Below are 18911 nucleotides of genomic sequence, written 5' to 3' on the forward strand. Positions count from 1 at the left end.
TACCGTAAAAGGTAAATAGACAGAACTCTCGACAGCTATTGGTTAAAAGGTAACTAGGAATTTAACTGAAGCTAATCTCATGCGTAGTACAGCTCTGACGAAGGACTAACGCTCGAAACGACAGCTTTTTTACCCTTTACGGTGGCTAATTTACGTTTTCAACTCAGTTGTTAACACTAAATTACCTGCTATAGTCTCCCACCGGCGCAGCACCACAGTTTCTTTATTCCTTTATTCATGCGTAGTACAGCTGGGAAACATTCAGTTTGTACAACTCCATGTCTGTATGACTTTGTGCCATGTCTTTCACTTGGATCTGTTTTCTGTTACTGGATCTGTGTTCAATGATACCCAAGATTGCCTGGTTACAAGGTTGGTTATTCAAGTATGTTCTTTGAAAAAATGAAAACTGAGAAATCGATTCTTTCAAAAAACAAAAAAACATAAAAAAAGCACGATTGACAGAAAATGAAGCAACGGTGTCATCGTTATTGTGTTTGCATCGTCTGCTGTAAGCTACAGATGGCGGCTTTTCAATTTCATGATGGAAATAGCACGTTAGCATTTACCGCTGTTTGCTCTTTGACATTATGGGCCGGTTATTTACTCAAGGACAGAGTAATCCAAACCACGATTTTACCACATCCAAACGTTTCTGTTTAATCTTTTAAAGTTGTAGGATAGTATATTTTAATATGTTAAGAGAAGTTGTGGGCCCTTAATGTACTTACTAATTTTCTCATTAAAAAAACATGGCGAACTTATATCTGCCTTTCACCCAGAATAGTTTTGCGAGGCGTATCACAAACAAAATTTCGACTCTTACAAATAAAGGAATTTACCAGAGTGGCAATTATTCTGCTTTGCGCGGAACTTAAAAGCTAGGCGCCGTAGAAAAGCCTTGTTAAACTAAATAAGATAAGTTAACAGTTTCCTAATTAACATTCATGTCTCTTAGCCAAAGTAAGGTATTTATAAGAAAATGGAAGCAGTTCCTCTCCTTACATAAGCATGTTATTGAACATTATCATTCCGAAGTAGGGTGAAAAGAAAAACTTTTCGAGCCAATTTTGCGTACAAGTTCAGGTCATTCCCGTGGGTGGGCAATATCTGTATACATGTTTTCCAACTTCAAACATATCTGTTAATTACCTGCGGCTATTTAAATTAAACCGAGTTAAAAATTCCTGATAATTTTTGTTTAAATTTCACATACGCGAAAAAACAAATACCGACTCACCTGTTATCAAAAAGAAAAGAAGAAAAATTAACATTTTCCTGATGTGATATTAACCACCAACGAAACAGAAGAACATCTTTGCCATAACATGTTAAGCCCTAAGTTAGATTAATTTTTAACGGAATCTAATTTTTAGTGTATCATAAACATTTATAAACTTTGACATATTTTTTTTTCACCAAGAGAAAACAAACGCCTTTTTTGACACAGCGTATGACTTCCTTTATCTAAACATCATATCTGCCTCAATTGCAATTAAGAGGCAATTTTTTAGCATCCTAAAAGACTAAAGATTCTGTGGAGGAAGTTCAAAGTATAATGAAAAAATGCATTTCCATAACAATAAACGAAAAATATTTCTCAACATTAGGCCTCAATTTAATATCTGAGCGCTATTCCAGCGAATTAATCAGTAATAAAGTCTCTGAAATGGCACTCGCTTATTTTTCTGTTGACCGGCTTCATTTGCCTTAACGGAAGCAAAGTCGAATACCCTACAATTTTATCGTATTCTGCATTTAATAAACTATTTATTGTTATTAACTTTATTTTAGTTTCATGCGAAACATCGCGTTTGAGAATGAAAGGAGAAAATTTCGCAACATTTGGCCTCAATTTAATAACTAACCGCCATTCCAGCGAATTGATCGGTAATTAATTCGCTGGAATGGCGCTCGGTCATTTTTCCGTTGACCGGCTTCATTTGCCATTTACAGTTTTATCGTGTTGTGTATTTAATAATCTATTTATTGTTATTTACTCTATTTTGGTTTTATGAGAAAAATCGCGTGTAAATTTTTTTTCTCTGAAGGCACTCGCTAAGGTGCGGAGTGACCTTAAAGGCAAAGACAGAAATAATGGCAAGAATAGTAAACTTTTGTTATTGATAGATACAAGACTACTTTCATCCGCCACTCGAGTAAAAGGAAGGAATCTATCCTAAAACCCTCATTCAAAGTTTTTTAGTTTGCAGGAATCAATACGTTTCTTCCCCAATAATTACAGTTAAGAATATTCTAACTTATAGTAATTATCTTCAACCCACAGAAACTCGTAATGATTTGAATTCTGAGTATAGGCAGAATTCAAGACAGAATCTACTTTCAGTGGACAAGTTCCATTATCTAAATGTATCCCGAATTGACATGATCACACTATATGATGACTTTGAATGTATCTTAAAATGTCTTGACCGATCCTCTCTGCGTTTCTGTGAACTTTGCCGCCAAAGGAAAAAAGTGGTGTGCGTTATTGTCATGTAACAAGTTCAACAACCCTGAAAAACTCAAAGAAAGCAAGAGTTCGCATGACTATTCGTTCCCAAATGCGTCACTATAAGTTTTCCAAATGCTAGTACTTGCTATAGATGTAAGGAACTCGCATTATTTAAGGGAGATAGAGGGCAATTACCAGGAGCCTCGAGGGATGAAATAAATTTTCATCGACACATATCGCTAATGTTGATCAGTTACGAATAATGATAAATTTTTGTTATTTTTAGTTGTGACAGCAAATTCAGATGAGTGCAGAGCCATTCTATTTAACCCAGTCACCAAAGACAAGTATTTACTTAATCACATAATCAAATCTCTGCCAGTTGAAAGTGAAGTAGGCTGTGAACTCATCTGTTATGGGGATCCCGACTGTGTGTCTTACAACTACGGGCCACTACTAGGCGATATTCCGTCATGCGACCTGAATAACAGCACTCATTTACAAGTCACCAGCGTGAATTTCATTACCAGAAATGGCTACAGCTACCGAGGAATTGAGGTAAGCCTTACAACCTAAACACAACAATTTTTTTTTTTTGTTGAAACTTCACTTGACACGACTCACTGGTTGACTACAGAAATGTAAACAGAAATAAAAGGTAGCTATGTTCTGGAATGATTACCTGAACTCTTTAATTCGGTAATTTTAATCAGTGGGACGCAGTGAGGCATACAACAGACCTCGTCCATGGCGAAATTAATTTCCCAAATGTTGGAGACCAGGTGAAATCTTCTTGAGGTTTAATGCTTTTTCGAAAAAATGACTCTGATGATCTCTTTTTTTTTTAAATTATAACGATGATAATAATAATAATGGTGATAGTAATCCCTCAAGAAGCACATGTGCTCTTAGCATACAAAAAAGGAAAGGCACTGTTTGCTTTTTTTTTTTTTTTTTTTATCACAGAATCCTTGTGGAAGCAGCCCATGTCAGAAAAATTCTGCTTGTCAAGCTGGGTTTACTTCAAAAGGATACCGTTGTGTCTGTCCACAAGGACTCGGGGGAGAGAATTGTGACCAAGGTATTTTGTTGCTTATTCATCAAATAATGCAAATATTCCCGCCTTTTTATACATCAAGTAATGCAAATATTCCTACCTTTTTATACTTCTTGGTTTTCTTGTTTTTTTGCTTCAGAAAATTTTCGAAGTTCCCTAAAGTCATTGACTTCATGTTTAAATATGTTAGTGGTGTATAACGAAAAATCTCCTTCTCACCTCTTAGCAAGTATTTGTTTATATCATAATTATCTTAGGTTTTCTATGGCCAATCCGTTTTGCGGCTTGGGGGAATCATTAACATCTAACACAATTTAGCATGTTTTTGTTTTTTTCAAAATCGTCTCATTGTTATTTAGAGAACAAGAGTTACTATGTTACGACTTGTAGTGAGGGAGTCATTCGTGCCAACCTATTGAAATCATATTTGATAGCTTTACACAAAAAGTATTCGGATTTGATGAAACCAGATTTTCATCTTGACTGCCTTGACTTCATTTCCGATTTGTAAAATGAGAATGCAAGGACAGTCTAGTACAGCAGAGAGACCTATAGATCTCTGCATCGTGTGCAAGGACTCGTATTAGCATCTTTTCTACTTTTAATCTTTTCAGTCATTCTGCCTCAAAACTGTTCTCAAGCCCCAAAGGAAACAGGAGTCCACGAAATTTCCAATCATGTATCAGACTCATTCCCAGTGTACTGCGACCAAACAAGTGATGGAGGTGGTACGTCAAACTAAATAAGAGGATCTCGATAGGAGATGAACTTTGTTCGTTTGTCTCACGATAGAGTCACTTTTGATGTAAATCGCAGCGTTTCGACTGCAATACGGTCGTATGCCTTGTTGTTGTAGGCAGCGGCGAAGAACTACTGATACACCCTTTATGTAAGGGAGAATGGCAGTAGATTTAAATTCCTGCGCGGCCTTTGTTGGCTGTTACCCTTGTTGTCTTTGCGAGTCTTCGTACAAATGAAGAAAGATAACCATTAGAAACAAGTACTGATGACAAGTTTTTTTTTCCTCAGAGATAACTGACAGTGTCATTGTGAGGTGTTTGGCTCGGTATTATAGACACTTACCAAAACCAAGCTTTACTCACTAGGGGTGGTGTGAATCATAGGTTAGGTACTGGACAGTGTGGGTGGGCTTTCTGCAGACAGTAGTAGTCTATCGAGTCGATTTCCATGGTAAAACGAATAGTAGGCTGTTGACTGTTTAGATGTTGTAAAAAAGCCGTCGACATTGTCCCGGTCTAAGAGTGTGAAATTGTCACCTACATATCGTTTCCAGATCTTCGATTTTCAAGTCACATTTGTTATCGCCTGTTCCTCAAATTCTTCCATATAAACACGTAAACAATCGACCTCATCGCCTGACTTTCGACTGAAGTCGAAACGTCGCGATCTACATCAAAAGTGACTATGTCGTGAGACAAACGAACAAAGTTCATCTCCTCTCTTACACCACGATGAACAATAAACACATATTTTATTAAAATAATCGCAATGGGGTTAACCGTTAGGCGTAAAACGGCCAAAAGATTCAGCCGTTTGGCGAATAAAATTGAAACATTTAAACCGTAAAAACCCCAAAGTGTTTTATGGTGACCACAATGGAAATATGTTAGCCGTTAACCGTAAATAGGCCAAAGCCTAACCGTTAGCTGTAAAAGCCATCAACACATTGAAACCCTCGAGTAAGGGTCATCAGTATCTCTCTGACGAAGGGCTAACGCTCGAAATGTCATCCTTTAAACTCTTTACGGTGGCCAATTTACGTTTTCAACCCAGTTGATAACACTAAATTACCCTGTTATACTCTCCAACCGACGCAGCACCACAGTTTCTTTAGAAACTTACCCCCTTTTTCCAATTGAGGTGGCTAACTCACTTGGCTAGGAAGGTCCCAGGACTTAGGTCCCTAACCATTCAGACAATTCGAAAAAACAATTTCTAGAGTTTCCAAAGGAAATAGCAATTTCCACGGACCTAGACTATTTCTGACTTTTTTTTTTTATTTTAAGGTTGGACGATGATATTCAAATACATTGGAGGAGATTCTTCCTCTCCGACTGCTGACGTGTTATGGAATTCACCCGACACATTATCAGAAAATATTATCGCTGCCTTAGATACCACTTCAATCTACCAGGGAAACTACAAAAACCGTATCGTTCAGAGTTGGCAAACTTTTAACCCTCTAGAGGTAAGTCCGGAAAATATCTACATCACAGATGGTTAGGCTAAATACACCTTCGTCCATGCACAAATTTCTTATGTAATTTTAATATATTTCCTTAGAAATAGCCTGCAAAAATAAATTAGTTAGACTTTTTTGGGATTTTTTTGTATAAGCCTAAGGTATCTACCTTATGGAAACTTGTCTTCAAATTGTCTGTCAATAAACACTTTTCCAAATGATGTTCTTTAATTCTTTGATTCTCAAAAGAAACTGTGACTGTTCGCATGGTAAAACCACGACAAAATATGTAAACCACAATGATATTATATATTCAAAGACAATTCTGAGCAGAAACAAAAGTGCTTAATCAAAAATTACTTTAAAAAGTACTCAGGGTGTTAGGGAGCTTTTAATGCTTCAAAGACAATTGAAACACAAAAGTTACCGTGCCCAAGACAGAGTGATACTAGAACCAAGCCGATAGAATAACTTCTAGCTCAAAACTTTGCCTTCTCGAGTTTACATATAGTCATGTTATGTGGTATTGATTGATCGATATCCTCCAAATATGTTTGTAAAAAGAAAATAAAAAATTGATCAACAATTCTTTAAATTCCCCGATGTAATGACTCTCATCTTACCCCATACTTATGTATTTGATATGTAAACAACAGATCATTTTCGTGTGTGACTTTAGGTTCGTGTAGTGCTTTACACTAATGGAGCAGAAGTTACGTCTATGAAGTTCAATGCCAGAGGAACAACTAACGTGGACTGGTTTACACAAAATAATCTACTTCAATCACCATGGACAGATCTTAAGGATGCGGCAGACATATATCCCTTTCACATCAATGGCCATTACGGTGTACGAAACTTTGAAATTACAGCTAAATACGGAGGATGCCGGAAGGATGTTGGGTGGTTTATAGTCGGGGGAACTCGTTGTGACTGGGAGAGATTTTACCCTGTGCCGGCAATTCTGTACAGCAAGAAAACTCACAAAATCACATGGAATAATGCCCAAGGTAGAAATTTATTTTAAAATCTTGAGAGACCTCTGTTATGATAAAAATTGATTTAAGAAATCTTGAAATACCTCTGTCACTATTTTTGTCTGTTTGTTTGTTTGTTTGGTATTTTTGTTATCAAATCAGAGAAAAAACAAGATATTTTCTAAACAGACCTCATGAATGATTTCTTTTCCATTCATTTATTCCTTTTTATTCAGGCAGGTAAAACGGTATAGAATAATAATTCTGTGTTTGTTTTGCGGAGATAATCATCAAACCGATCTAGTCGACACCTTCTTGGATAACTCGGCCATTTCATTTTATTCTTTAGGGGCATGACCTTGATTTTTCAAAGGGAGGGAGGGGAGGAGGAAGGATGTCACACTGTGTCAAATAGAGAGTACTCACCAGATTGCCATGTCGACCTTTCATGAATAGGTTATAGTGACGTGTCCCCCTCCCCCCTCTCTTTATTTCGTCTGGGTGTCAGAATTTAACTGCAATTGTTAATTACTGGGGCAAAACCTCGATAGGAAATCAAGAGGAGAAACGTAACAACTGCACAAGTCAACTGAAATTTAACGTCTCCTACGATTACAAGACTGGTGCTCAAAAACCGGTTTCACTCAGGAAAGTTCCAACTTTTCATTTGTTTTCTTCTTCTCCATCTTTCTCTAAATATGGATTATGATAATCGTTTATTTAATGAGATCTCAATAAATAGTTTACTATGTATTATTTATCGGTTAATTTTTTTGTTTTATTCTTTTCTCAAGCCGACGTCGGAGGCGCTGAGGTTATGGTTGTGTATGTACGTTGAAGACCTAGGATGCCAAGCAATGAATAATCTGAATGAAATGTCGAGAAGTAAAACTTCTGCTTTAACGTTATACGCAAAATGACCGCAAGATCCCACAAATCATATCGAAGTGCTTGACTGTTGACCTTGATGATTTCCAAGAAGAAATGGCTCGTTACTGCCAACGACACTTAATAACCGCTATCCTCTCTGCTCGAGACATTTTCTTTTCGTTATCAGAATTTGACGCGAGCTTGCCAGATAGACATTCGTTGACCGTAACTCGCCAACGAAACTCGCTCTTATTAGATAGCTTTATGGCTTTTATCCTTTTCGATATTAAAGCAGTACCTTCTCCTAAGACGTGCTCCGCTCTTTTTAAGGAACTATTTTCCAGAGCGTTCAAAGCGTCATGCATCTTATCGAGGACTTGAAACTAATGATCAAGTTACTGTTAGTTGCCCTTCCAGATGCAAGCATGGTTTTCACGACGAGCCTTTTTTACGGCTTGGTCAACTGCAGCGCCGTTACTTTCAGAAAAGCTTTGAGCAGATCTGGTTAGCCTAGATTCGACCACGCTAAGTTTTCTGTTAGTGAACCGATCGACGTCGAAATAGCAGATCTGATTGCTTGAATAATGAATGGATCGCAATGTATCCAATATGGCTACACCATCTTCTGCTGTGTTCGTGAAGCGAGATGCTAAAAGTTCGTTCATCTTAAAATTAACTGCCTGTGCAGGGGTGTTCATAGACCCGACAGACGCACTCTCAATTTTTATTACTCAACAATTATATACCGTTATTTAAATAACTTAACACATACCGAAACACTCACTAATAAACACACATTGCCATTCAAAACGTGCTGGAATAAAATTATCTTCTCAGCTTCGAAACGCAGATATTTTAATATTCTTATCAATTTGTTCACTTTCACAGCTGTTTAGTGTGTCGACAACGGTGGGTACGTTGAAAGAAACAGAAATAACCCTAAAGATTAACGGCTTTCATCCTTGCAGCCTCTATTGAGCTAAACTGGCCATAGAAACGGAGTTTAAACGCTTTGGTAATCTGTAAAAATATACGTTGGCAAGAGAAATAACCCTAACAATTGACGGCATTTCATCCTTGTCGCCTCCATTGAGCAAAACTGGCGACGAAAACGGAGTTTAAACGCTTTGCTATTCTGTTAAAAATGTATTTTAAATTTCCTCAGATTTATTTAACACCTTGCGTAGGTTTCTTGTTTAACGAGATTGTACCGTAAAAGGTAAATAGAGAGAACTCTCGACAGCCATTGGTTGAAAAGTAAACAGGAAGTTAATTGAAGCTAATCTCACGCTTAGAGCAGCTGGGAAACATTCAGTTTGTACAGCTCCATGTCTGTATGACTTTGTGCCATGTCTTTCACTTGGATCTGTTTTCTGTTACTGGAGCTGTGTTCAATGATATCCAAGATCGCCTGGTCACAAGGCTGGTTATTCAAGTATGTTCTTTGACAACATGAAACTGAGAAATCGATTCTTTTACTGCTGCCGTAAAAAAAAAAAAAAAAAAAAAAAAAAAGAAAAAGTAAGATTGACAGAAAAATAAAGTAACGATGTCATCATTATTGTGTTTTAAATGTTTGCTGCAAGCGACAGATGGCAGCTTTTCAATTTTCTGATGGAAATAGCACGTTAGCATTTACCGCTGCTTGTCCTTTGACATTATGGGCCGGATATTTGCTCTAGGCCAAACTTATCCAAACCACGGTTTTACCACATCCAGACGATTCCGTTAAATCTTTTACAGTTGGGGGATCGTATATTTTAACAAGTTTAGAGGAGTTGGGGCCCTTAGTGTATAAACTCATTTGCTCATTAAAAAATCATGACAAACTTTTGTCTGCCGTTCACCCAGAATAATTTGACGAGGCGTAGTACAAACAAAATTTCGACTCTCACAAATGAAGGAATCTACCAGAGCGGCAATTATTACGCTTTGCGCGGAACTTAAAAGCTAAGTATCATAGGAAAGCCTCAAAACAAATACGATAAGCCTGAACGGACACGTTAAAGGTTTCCTAATTAACATTCATGTCTCGTGACTTAAGTTAGCTAATTATGAGAAAATGCAAGCAGTTCCTCTCCTGACATAAATATGTTATTGAACATCATTCCGAAATAGGGTGAAAAGGAAAACTTTTCGAGACAATTTTGTGTACAAATTCAGGTAATTTCCGCAAGTGTGTAACATCTGTATGTTGCGTTTTCCAACTTCAAACAGAACCGTTAGTTACCTGCGGCTAGCTGCCCTAGATTTGATCAATGTAATTTTGCTGTTAATGAACCGATCGACGTCGAAATAGCAGATCTGATTGCTTGAATAATGAATGGATCGAGATGGATCCAATACAGCTACACGATATTCTGATGCGTTCGTGAGGTGAGATGCTAAAAGTTCGTCCATCTTAAAATTAACTGCCTGTGCGCGGGTGTTTACAGACCCGACAGATTAACTCTCAATTTTTACTATTCAACGCTTATATACCGTTATTCAAATAACTTAACACATACCTTAAGTCATATCGAAACACTCGCTAATAAATACACATTGTCATTCAGAACATGCAGGAATAAAATATCTGCTCATCTTCAATTTGTTCATTTACAAAGTGCTATAGTTGGTTTCTTTTAAATAAGATGAGAATTTCAAACAACTTTGTATAAGTTCGATGACGGTGGTTACGTGTGAGGTTAGCGGGAGAAATAACAATAACAATTGACGGCCTTTCATCGTTGCAGCCTCTATTAAGCAAAACTGGCCATGGAAACGGAGTTTAAACGCTTTGCTATTCTGTTAAAAATACATTTAAAATTTTCCTCATATTTATTTAATACCTTGCACAGACTTCTTGTGCAACGAAATTGTACCGTAAAAGGCAAATAGACAGAACTCTTGACAGCCATTGGTTGAAAAGTAAACAGGAAGATAATTGAAGCTAATCTCGTGCCGAGTACAGCTGGGAAACATTCAGACTGTACAACTCCATGTCTGTATGACTTTGTGCCATGTCTTTCACTTGGATCTGTTTTCTGTTACTGGAGCTGTGTTCAGTGATATCCGAGATTGCCTGGTCACAAGGTTGGTTATTAAAGTATGTTCTTTGACAAAATGAAAACTGAGAAATCGATTCTTCCAAAGAAAAAAAGGTGCGATTGACAGAAAATAAACCAACGGTGTCATCGTTAATGTTTTTCCAATGTTTGCTGCAAGCTACAGATGGCGGCTTTTCAATTTCCTGATGGAAATAGCATCTTTTACAGTTGGAGGATGGTATATTTTAATAAGTTTAGAGAAGTTGTAGGTCCTTAGTGTACTAACTCGTTTGCTTATCAAAAAAACATGACGGACTTTTCTCTGCCTTTCACCTAGAAAAGTTTGACGAGGCGTACTACAAACAAAATTTCGACTCTCACAAATAAAGGCATTTATAAAAGTGGAAATTATTCCGCTTTTCGCGGAACTTAAAGCTAAGCACCGTAGAAAAGCCTTGTAAAAACAAATAAGATAAGCTAAACGGACATGTTAACAGTTTCCAATACGTAAGGTATTTATGAGAAAATGCAAGCAGTTTCTCTTCTGACATAAACATGTTAGTTAACATCATCATTCCGATATAGGGTGAAAAGAAAAATTTTTCAAGCCAATTTTGGGTACAAATTCAGGTGATTCCCGCCGGTGTGTAACATCTGTACGTATATGCGTTTTCCAACTTCAAACAAAAGCGTTAGTTACCTACGGCTATTATATATATCTACACATATATATTTACATTTTCCTGTTTTCATCTTCTAATGATATTTACCACCAATGAAACAGAACATCTTTCTTATTGCAAGTTCAGCCTCCACGATTTTTATCTTTTTGGATTAATCTCTAACGGATTCTAAGTTTTAGGGCATCATAACGCCTTTTTAACACAGCGTATCAGTTCTTTAGTCAAAGCATGACATCTGCTTCAATTGTGATCAAGAGGCAATTTTTAGCAGCAAAAGACTAAAGATAGTGTTCAAAAGTATAAAGAAAAAATGGATTTCCTTGAGAATGAAAGGAGAAAATTTCGCAACATTTGGCCTCAATTTAATAACTAACCGCCATTCCAGCGAATTGTACGGTAATTAATTCGCTGGAATGGCGCTCGGTCATTTTTCTGTTGACCGGCTTCATTCGCCTTAAAGGAGGCAAAGTCGAATAGCTTACAGTTTTATCGTGTTGTGTATTTAATAATCCATTTACTGTTATTTACTCTATTTTGGTTTCATGAGAAAAATCGCGTGTAAATTTTTTTTCTGAGGGCACTCGTCAAGGTGCGGAGTAACCTTAAAGGCAACGACAGAAATTGGATCTCCCACAGTTACGCGAACACTAATTTCATCACTTCCTCGGGTAAAAGGAAAGAGTCTATCCAAAAACGTCAGTTACTCCCATTCAAAGTTTCTAGTTTGCAGGAATCAGTACGTTTCTTCCCCAAATAATTACGGTTAAGAATATTCCAACTTATAGTCGTTGTCTTCAATCCACAGAAACTCATACTAATTTGGATTCCAATTATGGGCAGAATTCAAGACAGAATCTGCTTTCAGCAGACAAGTTCCATTATCTAAATGTACCCCGAATTGACATGATCACACCATATGACGACTTTGAATGTATCTTGAAATGTCTCGATCATCCTCTCTGCGTTTCTGTGAACTTTGCCGCCGAAGGAAAAAGTGGTGTGCGTTACTGTCCTCCAACAAGTTCAACGACCCCGACAAACTCAAAGAAAGCAAGAGTTGGCATCACTATTCGTCTTTTAAGGTAAGAATCTTTTGCTATCATTAAAAAGTAGTTCAACTTTAAATGACTTAAAATAACTGCAGTAAGTTCAGTAATAATGATAGTAATCCCTCAAGAAGTACACGTGCTCTTAGCATACAACAAACGAAAGGCACTGTGTCCTTTCTATTTTTTTAATTACAGAATCCTTGTGGAAGCAGCCCATGTCAGAAAAATTCTACTTGTCAAGCTGGTTTTATTTTAAAAGGATACCGTTGTGTCTGTCCACAAGGACTCGGAGGAGCAAATTGTAACAAAGCTATTTTGTAGCTTATTCATCAAATAATGCAAATATTCCTGCCTTTTTATGCTTCAGTGGTATTCCTGTTTTTCTGCTTAAGTAAATTTCCGAAATTCTCCAAAGTCACTAACTTTATGTTTAAATATGTTAGTTGTGTATAATGAAAAACCCCCTTTTTACTTAGGTTTTCGATGGCCAATCCGTTTTGCGGTTTGGGGAATCATTAACTTCTAACACAATTTAGTATGTTTTTGGTTATCCCCAACCGACTCATTGCGATTTAGAGAACAAGAGTTATGTTACGACTTGTAGTGAGGGAGTCATTCGTGCCAACTTATCGAAATCATATATAAAAGCTTTACACAAAAAGTATTTGAATTTGATGAAAATACATTTTCATCTAGACTGCCAAAAAAGCCACTCATTTCATTTCCGATTAGTAAAATGAGAATGCCAGGACAGTCTAGTACAGCAGAGAGACCTATAGATCTCTGCATCGTGTGCAAGGACTCATATAGGAATCTTTTCTACTTTTATTTTTCCAGTCATTCTGCCTCAGAACTGTTCCCAAACCCCAAAGAAAACAGGAGTTTACGAAATTTCCAATCGTGGATCAGACTCATTCCCAGTGTACTGCGACCAGACAAGTGATGGAGGTGGTACGTCAAACTAAAAAGCAGGATCTCGATGGGTTAACCGTTAGGAGTAAAACGGTCGAAAATTCAGCCGTTAGGCGTATAAAATTGGCAAATTTAAACCGTTAACCGTAAATAGGCCAAAGTTTAACCATTAGACGTAAAACCAATCAACACATTGAGACCCTCGAGTAAGGGTCATCAGTATCGCTCTGAGGACTAACGCTCCAAACGTCAGCCTTTAAACTCTTTAAGGTGGCCAATTTACGTTTTCAACTAAGTTGACAACATTAGATTACCCTGTTATACTCTCCCACCGACGCAGCACCACAGTTTCTCTCCAAACTAACCCCCTTTTTTCCCCAAAAAATATTTCATTTAGAAGTGGCTAACTCACCTGGCTAGGAAGGTCCGTGGACTTAGGTCATGTCCATTCAGTCAATTATAAAAACTATTTCTAGAGTTTTCCAAAGGAACAAGCAATTTTCACTAACCTGGACAATTTTTGACAATTTTTTTTCTATTTTAAGGTTGGACGATGATATTCAAATACATTGGAGGAAATTCTTCCTCTCCGACTGCTGACACGTTATGGAGTTCATTCGACACATTATCAGAAAATGTTATCGCTGCCTTAGATACCATTTCAACCTACCAGGGAAACTACAAAAACCGTATCGTTCAAAGTTGGCAAATTTTTAGCCCTCAAGAGGTAAGTCCGGAAAATATCTACACCACAAGGGGTTAGGCTAAATGCACCTTATTTTACAAATTTCTTATGCAATGTCAATGTATTTCCACAGAAATGGCCTGTAAAAGTAAATCACTAGCAGTTAGATTTTTGGATTTTTTTTCTCATAAGCCTGAGGTTTCCACCTAATGGAAACTTGTCTTCAAAGTGTTTGTTACGAAACACTTTTCCAAATGATGTTCATCATGTTCCTAAAGACAAATCAAGCAGGCACTTTTCTCAACTGCTCTTACCTCTTTGGAAAGGAATTAAGGAATAGAATAAAATAGAATATAAATGGTATAAAAGAATATAAACCAAAACAATTTGTTTCAGAGAGTAATATCACGGGCCATGCAATGAGATCCCTATTTGTTACGTTGCTTTGTTTACCTTACTTCCCAAACCTTAAGAGTGTATCGTCTTGGAAATAGGTATAAGGAAAGTGCTTATGTTTTATCCTTGTAGGAGAATAGTTCTTAGAAAAGGAGTTATGTTTTAAAATTGTGAAATTCTCGCAAGAGAAACAACGACCGGTCGCAAGGTCAAACCACAACAAAATATGCAAACCACAATGATATAAAATATTCAAAGAAAATTCTGATCTGAAATAAAATTGCTCAATCCGAAATTACGTTAAAAAGTACTCAGGGTGTGAGGGAGCTTTTAATGCTTCGAGGACGATTGAAAAACAAGGGTTGCAGTGCCAAAGACAAAGTGATACTAGAACCAAGCCGATACAATAACTTCGGGCTCAAAACTTTGCCTTCTCGAGTTTACATAGAGCCATGGCATGTGGTACTGAAAATAAGTTTGTAAAAACACAATAAGAATTGATCAACAATTCTTTAAATTCCCCGATGTAACGATTCTTATCTTATCCCATGCTTATGTATTTGATATGTAAACAACAGATAATTTTCTTGTATGACTTCAGGTTCGTGTAGTGCTTTATACGAATGGGGCAGAAGTTATGTCTATGAAGTTCAATGCCAGAGGAACAACTAACGTGGACTGGTTTACACAAAATAATCTACTTCAATCACCATGGACAGATCTTAAGAGTGCGACAAACATATATCCCTTTAGAATCAATGGACATCACGGTGCACGAAACTTTGAAATTACAGCTAAGTAAGTAGGATGCGCTAATGATGTTGGGTGGTTTATGATCGGGGGAGCTGACTGTGCCTGGGAGAGATTTCACCCTGTGCCGGCAATTCTATACAGCAAGAAAACTCACAGAATCACATGGAATAATGTCCAAGGTAGAAATTGATTTTAAAATTCTTGAAATACTTCTGCTATGGTGAAAATTGATGTATGAAATCTTGGAACACCTTTATTACTGTTTTTGTTTGTTTGTTTGTTTGTTTGTTTGTTTTTGTTATCAAATCAGGGAAATAACGAGATATTTCCTAAACAGACCTAATGGAATGGTTTCGTTGTCATTCATTTTTTATTTCTTTTTTTTTATTAAAGCAGATATAATGGTATGTAATAACTTGCTGAGATAGTCGTAACTGTTCTAGTCGACTCCTCCTTGGATAACTCGGCAATCTCCTTTTCTTCTTCAAGGGCGTGACCAGGATTTTTGAAGCGGGATGGAGTGGGAGGGGGGGAGGGTCTCGCTGTGTCAAATGGAGAGTACTCGCCAGATTGCCATGTCGACCTTTCTTAAATATGGTGTAATAGTGATATTTTTAAGACGCCTCAGCGCTCCCCTCTCCCCCTCTTTATTTCATCCGAGTGTCAGAATTTAATTGCAATTGTTAATTATTGGGCAAAATTCCGTTAGGAAATTGAGAGGAGAAGTGTAATAACTGCACGAGTCATCTGAAATTTAACCTCTCCGATGATTAAAAGGCCGGTGCTCTAAATCCGGTTTCACTCGGAAAAGGTCACTTTTGCTAACTTTTTATTTGTTTTCTTTTCTCCATCTATCTCTAATTATGGATTATGTATTATGTTAACAATCTATTTTATGAGATCTCAATCAATAGTTTACTATGTATTATTTATCGCTAGTTTTTTTTGTTATATTCTTTTCTCAAGCCGACGTCGGGGGCGCTGAGGTCATGGTTGTGTATGTACGTTGAAGACCGAGGATGCCAGCCAATGAATGATCTGAATGAAATGTTGAGAAGTAAAACTTCTGCCTTAACGTTATACGCAAAATGACTGCAAAATCATACCAAGGTGCTTGACTGTAACTCGTTGGTTTTGAAGAAGAAGTGGCTTGTTACTGCCAACGACGCTTATCTTTATCCGCCGTATTCTCTCTGCTCGAGACATTTTCTTTTCGTCATCAGAATTTGACGCGAGCTTGTCAGAGAGATATTCGTTGACCGTAACTTGCCAACGAAACTCGCTTTTATTAAATAGCTTAATGGCTTTTATTCTTTTCGATACTAATGCAATACCTTCATTTGACGCGCGTTTCGCTCTCTCTAAGGAACTACTTTTCATGGCGTTTTGAGGTTTAATGCATCTTATCGAGAACTTGAAACTAATAATCAAGTTGCTGCTAGTTGCCCTTCCAGATGTGTTCACAGACCCGACGGACTAACTCTTAGTTCTTATTACTCAACACTTATATACCGTGATTCAAATTAGTTAGCACATAACTTAAGACATATCGAAACACTCACTGATAAACACACATTGCCATTCAGAACGTACAGGAATAAAATATCTGCTTAGCTTCGTAACGCAAATAAATTGTTAATTAACACAGTGGTATAGTTGTTGTGTTAGTTTTTAAATAAGATGGGAATTTCAAACAACTTTGTATAAGTTCGATAACGGTGGGTAGGTGTAAAGTTAGTGAGAGAAATAACCTTGAAAATTAATGGCCTTTCATCATTGCAGCCTTTATGTAGCGAAACTGGCCATGGAAACGAAGTTTACGCTTTGGCATTCTGTAAAATTAATATTTGAATTTTCCTCATATTTATTCCTCGCGTAGACTTCTTGTTCAATAAAATTATACCATAAAAGGCACATAGACTCTAGACAGCTATAGGTTGAAAAGTAAACATGAAGTTAAATGAAGCTAAGATCACGCTTAGTACAGGTGGGAAAAATTCAGTTTGTACTCCATGTCTGTATGACTTTGTGCCATGTCTTTCACTTGGATCTGTTTTCTGTTACTGGAGCTGTGTTCAATGATACCCAAGATTGTCTGGTCAGAAGGTTGGTTATTCACGTATGTTCTTTGACAAATGAAAACTGAGAAATCGATTCTTTCACTACTACCGTAAAAAAAGAGGCGCGATTGACAGAAAATAAAGCAACGGTGTCATTGTTATCGTGTTTTCAATGTTTCCTGCAAGATACAGATGGCGGCTTTTCAATTTTCTGATGGAAATAGCACGTTAGCATTTACTGCTGTTTGTTCTTTGACATAATGGGCCGGTTATTTGCACGATGCCAAACTAACCGAAACCACGGTTTTACCTAATCATTGGATTTCGAGGATTCTCTATAGGGGGGTTGATTTAATTGAATGAATGTCCTTCCACTATTCGCTTTCGGCCCTCTTGACACTGTTCACAAAAATAAAAGTTCAGATGAAAGGTTCGGCCAAATAGAAGATGGCTTAGAACTCGCTTTTGTTAAACAAATGATAAACTTTGTTTAAATAACCAGCTGTATGTGTTTCGTGAACTGTTGAAGATGGGAAAAATTAAAGTGCGATGCGATAAAATCGCACCGTAAGAAATCGCAAAAAACTACCGAAGAGCACATCCAGACATTTCTGTTTTATCTTTTACAATTGGAGGATAGTATATTTTAATAATTTTAGATAAGTTGTGAGCCCAAGTGTGCTACCTCATTTGCTCATTAAAAAAACATGACGAACTCTTATCTGCCATTCACCCAGATTATTTTTATGAGGCGTACTTCAAGCAAAATTTCAACTCTTGCAAATGAAGGAATTTACCAAAGGGGCAATTATTCCGCTTTGCGGAACTTAAAGGCTAAGCACCGTAGGTAAGCCTTGTAAAAACAAATAAGATAAGCCTAAACGGACATGCTGACAGCTTCCTAATTAACACTCAATTTCGTAGATGGATGTGTCGTAACCTAAGTAAAATATTTATGAGAAAATGCAAGCAGCTCCTCTCCTGACATAGACATGTTATTGAACATCATCATTCTGAAATAGGGTGAAAAGCAAAAATTTTCGAGCCAATTCAGTTTTGGGTACAAATTCAGGTGATTCCCACCGGTGAGTAACATCTGGGAACGCTTTTTCCAGCCTCAAACAGAACCGTCAGTTGCCTGCGGCAATCTAAAATAAAACGAGTTGAAAATTCCCCCAAAAATTAATGTTTACATACACGAAAAAGCACTTAGGAAGCACTTAAAAAAAAAAAAACATGACGAACTTTTATCTGCCATTCACCCAGAATAGTTTTACAAGGAGTACTACAAGCAAAATTTCAAATCTCACAAATGAAGGAATTTACCGAGGTGGCAATTATTCCACTTTGCAGTACTTGAAGGCTCAGCGACGTAGGAAAGCCTTGTAAAAACAATTAATATAGGCCTAAAAGGACAAGTTAACAGTTTCTTAATTAACATTCAATTTCGTTGGTGGATGTCTCCGTAACCTAAGTGAGGTATTTATGAGAAAATGCAAGTAGTTCCTCTCCTGACATGAACATGTTACTGAACATCATCATACTGAAATTGGGTGAAAAGGAAAACTTTACGAGCCGATTTTGGGTACAAATTCAGGTAATTCCCGCCGGTGAATAACACCGGATACTTATTTTTCAACTTTAAACAGAACCGTTTGTTACCTGCAGCTATTTAAACTAAACCGAGTCAAAAAATTCCCTTAGGAAATAATGTTTACGTAAACGAAAAAGCAATTACCGAGTCAACTGTTGCAAAAAAAACTTATCATTGTCTTATCATAT

General features: G+C 37.1%; 1 pseudogene; it reads left to right on the top strand.

Moving 5' to 3' along the window:
- The first annotated feature begins 299 nt into the window (after positions 1 to 299).
- LOC149041502 (uncharacterized) lies at positions 300 to 16697 on the top strand (annotated as a pseudogene).
- The last annotated feature ends 2214 nt before the right edge of the window (positions 16698 to 18911 follow it).

This window comes from Pocillopora damicornis, chromosome 8 (genome assembly GCF_964200805.1).
Source record: "Pocillopora damicornis chromosome 8, jaPocDami1.2, whole genome shotgun sequence".
NCBI classification, from domain to species: Eukaryota; Metazoa; Cnidaria; class Anthozoa; order Scleractinia; family Pocilloporidae; genus Pocillopora; species Pocillopora damicornis.